The sequence below is a fragment of the Hordeum vulgare genome, chromosome 2H, assembly GCF_904849725.1.
Source record: "Hordeum vulgare subsp. vulgare chromosome 2H, MorexV3_pseudomolecules_assembly, whole genome shotgun sequence".
In the NCBI taxonomy this organism is placed as follows: Eukaryota; Viridiplantae; Streptophyta; class Magnoliopsida; order Poales; family Poaceae; genus Hordeum; species Hordeum vulgare.
Genome location: NC_058519.1, coordinates 542223102 through 542228591, shown reverse-complemented (window position 1 = coordinate 542228591; position 5490 = coordinate 542223102).

Genomic DNA, 5490 nt, shown 5'->3' with positions numbered 1-5490 from the left:
TCCCATCTGGGGCACGTCCTGGTGCCCTGCCGGAGGGGGATTTGGACACGGAAGGCTTCTCCATCAACACCATGACCTCTCCGATGATGCGTGAGTAGTTCACCATAGACCTACGGGTCCATAGCTAGTAACTAGATGGCTTCTTCTCTCTCTTGGATCTTCAATACAAAGTTCTCCATGATCTTCATGGAGATCTATCCGATGTAATCCTCCTTTGCGGTGTGTTTGTCGAGATCCGATGAATTGTGGACTTATGATCAGATTATCTATGGATCTTACTTGAGTTCTTCTAATCTCTCTTATGCATGATTTCATATCCTTGTAATTCTCTTCAAGTTGTGGGTTTTGTTTGGCCAACTAGATCTATGATTCTTGCAATGGGAGAAGTGCTTGGTTTTGGGTTCATACCATGCGGTGACCTCACCCAGTGACAGAAGGGGTAGCGAGGCACGTATCGTGTTGTTGTCGTCAAGGGTAAAAAGATGGGGTTTTCATCATTGGTTTGAGATTATCCCTCTACATCATGTCATCTTGCTTAAAGCGTTACTCTGTTCGTCATGAACTCAATAAACTAGATGCATACTGGATAGCGGTCGATGTGTGGAGTAATAGTAGTAGATGCAGAAAGTATCCATCTACTTGTCTCGGACGTGATGCCTATATGCTAGATCATTGCCTTAGATATCGTCATGACTTTGCGCGGTTCTATCAATTGCTCGACAGTAATTTGTTCACCCACCGTGATATTTGCTATTTTGAGAGAAGCCTGTAGTGAACACTATGGCCCCCAGGGTCTACTCCACACCATATTTTCAGCCTTACACTTTTTACTTCATTGCACTTTCCGCCTCCATATCTCACTTTGCAAATAGTCTTGAAGGGATTGACAACCCCTTTGAAGCATTGGGTGCAAGCTTGTTTGTGTTTGGGCAGGTACTTTGGAATTGACGAGGCCCTCCTTTTGGTTCAATACCTTGGTTCTCAAACTGAAGGAAATACTTACTGCTCCTGTGCTGCATCACCCTTTCCTCTTCAAGGGAAAAACCGACGCAAACTAGAGAAGTAACAAGAAGAATTCCTACGCGCCAGGGAAGGACTTTTGTTGCCGCGTCAGTGTCTAGTGGGCCACCTGGGCCTTGGCTGCTACTCATTCTTGGCCCCCAAGTTTCCTCATGGTCAAAAGAATCTCTGTAAAATTTTGTGGAAATTGGACCTGATTTGATATGGATTTTCTATGAAGGAAAAAACAGCAACTCGCACTAGGCACTATGTCAATAGGTTAGTCCCAAAAAATGATATGAAATTGCTATAAAATGAATATAAAACATCCAAGAATGATAACATAACAACATAGAACAATCAAAAATTATAGATACGTTGGAGACATATCACGTGGTGGCTGAGATGGCTGCTGACTAGGCGGTCAATCATGTCTACTATACAACTTGTGCTTGTAGAGTTTTGTAGGACAGTAGCAAATTTACCTCAAGTGGGTGACCTAAGGTTTACCAATCCGTGGAAGGCATAGGATGAAGATGGTCTCTCTCAAACAACCCTGCAACCAAACAATAAAAAGTCTCTTGTGTACCCAACATACCAAATACAATGGTAAATTGTATAGGTGCACTAGTTCGGTGAGGACAGGGTGATACAAGTGTAGTAATGATATTAGCTATTGATTTTTGTAATAGGAACAATAACAGCAAGGTAGCAAGTAAAACAAGTGACCATAAACGGTATTGCAATGCTTGAAAATGAGGCCTAGGGTCCGTACTTTCGCTAGTGCAATCTCTCAACAACGCTAATATAATTGGATCACATAACAATCCCTCGGCGTGTGATAAAGAATCACTACGAAGTTCCTACATAGTGTAGAACATAAGAAGAAATGGTTTGTAGGGTACAAAACCACCTCAAAGTTATTCTTTATGATCAATCTTTCTAAGAGTTTGTACTAAAATGACAAGTTCTCCTTTCTGATCAATCTATTCAAGAGTTCATATTGAAATAACACCATTTATACATATAAATCAACCCAAATGTCACCTAGATACTCCAATCTCACCTTAAGTATCCGTGGGCTAATTATACGACATGCATCAAACAATTTCAGATTCTTCATATTGAATCCAACACAAAGAACTTCGAAGAGCACCCCAAGATTTCTATCGGAAAACATAGTATGAAAACATGCATCAACCCCTATGCATAGATTACCCCAATGTCACCTCGGGAATCCGCGAGTTGAGTGCCAAAACATATATCAAGTGAACCACTTGAATACCCAAATGTCACTATGGGTATCCGCATGCAAGACATATATCATGTGCTCTCAAACCTAAATATTCAATCCAACATAACAATATCTTAAACTGAAAGATTCAATTCATCACAACAATAGCATGGGAAAAACACCATATGATCCAACTATATTAACAAAGCCCATTATATATCAAGATCATGACATCTCAAGAACACGAGAGAGAGAGAGAGATAGATAGATAGAGAGAGAGAGATTAAACACATAGCTACCAATACAAACCCTCAGCCCCGAGGGTGCACTACTCCCTCCTCGTCATGATCTTCGTCGGGATGATGAAGATGGCCACCTAAAATGATCTCCCCCTCCGGCAGGGTGCCGGAAAGGGCTCTCGATTTGTTTTTTGTGGCTGCAGAGGCTTGCGGCGGCAGAACTTCTCGTCCGGGGGTTATTTCTGGAGGTTTCTACATTTATAGGAATTTTTGGCATTGGAACCACGCCAATATAGACCACGAGGTGCCCACTAGGTACCAGGCCGCGCCAGGGGGGCAGGCGCGCCATGGTGCCTAGTGGGCAGCTTGGGCCTCCTCTGGCTGGCTTCCTTGGTCCCGTGGGTGCTTCTGGGTAGAAAACAAATCTCCAAAGAGTTTTGTGACATTTGGACTCCGTTTGATGTTGATTTTCCGCAAAGTAAAAAACAAACTAAAAAACTACAATTGTGAGTGGGCACTATGTCAATAGGTTAGTCCCAAAAAATGATATAAAGTTGCTAAAAATGATTGTAAAACATCCAAGAATGATAATATAACAACATGGAACAATCAAAAAATATAGATACGTTGCACACATATCAGCATCCCCAAGCTTAATTCCCGCTCGTCCTCGAGTAGGTAAATGATAAAAATAGAATTTTTGATGTGGAATGTTTCCTAACATGTTCATCATATTGTTTTCCTTATAGCATGGATATATGGGCTTGTAGATGATTCAAAACAATAGTTTATAATTTTACATGAAAACTTTAATAATCAAGCATATCGCAATCAAGTCTTTCAAAATATCAACGCTAAAGAATGATATCCCTAGCCCATTATTCTCAATCATTGGTCCACTCATGCAACACACCCAAATATTAGCTACATCCAATGCTCAAGTATGATAACATTGTTCTGTAGTTGGTGCTTTATAAGAGAAGATGGAGACTCGAATAAAAATAAAAATTGCATAAAAGTAAATAGATAGGCGCTTCACAGATAGAAGCAGAGATTTGTAGAGGTGCCCGAGCTCAAAGCTTAAATTGAGAGATCAAATTATTTTGGGTGGCATGCTTTTCCTGTCAACGAAAACGACTACGAGTTTCCAGTATCTTCCATGCTAAACAAATCATAGGCGGTTCCCAAACTGAAAATAAACTTTATTCCTTCTTCCACCATTCTTTCACACTCCACGGCTAGCCGCGTCCACGGGTACCGTCCATACCAATACTTTCCAAGGAATTTATTATTTGACAAGATAAACTAAATTTTCTTTGCATTTCGAGACTGGGCATCCGTATTACCGCCATACCCTTTGTGCAATGACAAGTGAATAAAGACTCATCTTGAGAATAACCAATTTAACATGGAAGATATCGGACACCCCTCGCCACTTCATGAGTGGTACGGGCACACAAAATAGAAGTTTATTTTGAATATTAGAGTTGGCACATACAAATTTACTTGGAATGGCACTGAAATACCGCATATAGGTAGGTATGGTGGAATCATTTCGTACAACTTTGGGTCTAGGATTTGGATGCACAAGCACCATTCCCGCTTAGTACAAGTGAAGGCTAGCAAATAGATTGAGAAGCGCCCAACCAAGGAACGAAAACCATCATAAGCGAACATTAAACATAACTAACACCGAATAATGCAACACAAGTAGGATGTAATTTAATAGCATAATTATTGACTTCATTTCCATGCATAGGGAATCACAAACCTTAACACAATATTCTTACTAAAGCATAATTACTCATCAACACAACTCACATATCACTATCTTCATATCGCAAAACTATTGCAAAGAATCAAGTTTACCATCCAATGATCTTTATGAATGTTTTTATTATATCACCCCTGGATATCTATCACTTTGGGACCAATTTAATTTAATGCAAATTGCCATTGCTAATAACAAGCTCTCAAACAAATATAAGTGAAGAATGAGAGCACAAGTTTCTTTAAAATTTTGAACTCTCAAAATAATATAAATGAAGCATGAGAGCATATTTATTCAAAATAATAACACCACCGTGCTCAAAAGATATAAGTGAAGTACTAGAGAAATTCTATCAAACTACTCTCAAAAGATATAAGTTAGTCCCAAAAAATGATATGAAGTTGCACTATGTCAATAGGTTAGCCGCAGAAAATGATATGAAGTTGCTAAAAATGATTGTAAAACATCTAAGAATAATAATATAACAGCATGGAACAATAAAAAATTATAGATGCGTTGGAGACGTATCAGTCAACTCTCCAAAACCAATGAAAGTAGCCCACAAAACTGGCTTGAGGAGAGTAAGATTGATATTTGTCCACTTTTGTGAGTTTTTGTTGTAAACTAGACGGTTTTAAAGTTTTTGTTTTTTTCTCATACTTTAGTGACAATACAAGGTTGAAATAAGAACTTATTTCAAAACCTAAAGCTAAGCAAATTTATAAGATTGAACTGAATCTCTACCAATTCTAAGACGCACCTCAGGTATGAAGAGTGATTGTGCGTTTTCTCCTTACTCCTTGAGCTCACACCGATTCAAAGGGGGGTAATCGTCTACAAGCCCAAGTGATGGGAACCGTTTGGGAATTGAAAGCTAGGCAGAGGCATTATTTCCCTCCTTATTATCCTTTTTCAAGAAGTACAAATGATTCGAACCATGTCTAAGAATTTATGGATTTCACATAAGTACTTTTTTGCACGACTGGAAAATAGAGAGGTACAAAGCAATAATGTTGGGGCAGAAGATATCTCCGATTTTTGCCCAATAAGTCTGATTCTTGCCTTCGCCAAGATCATTGCTCAGGTCATGGCCAATCCTCTTGCCACTTTCATGAACGACCTGGTCTCCAAGGCCCAAAGTGCTTTCATCAAGACTAGAAATATTCATGGAAATTTCATGTTTGCTCGCGGCTTTGTGAGATGGCTCCAGCGCACTAAAATGCTACCCCTTGTGCTAAAACTGTAAA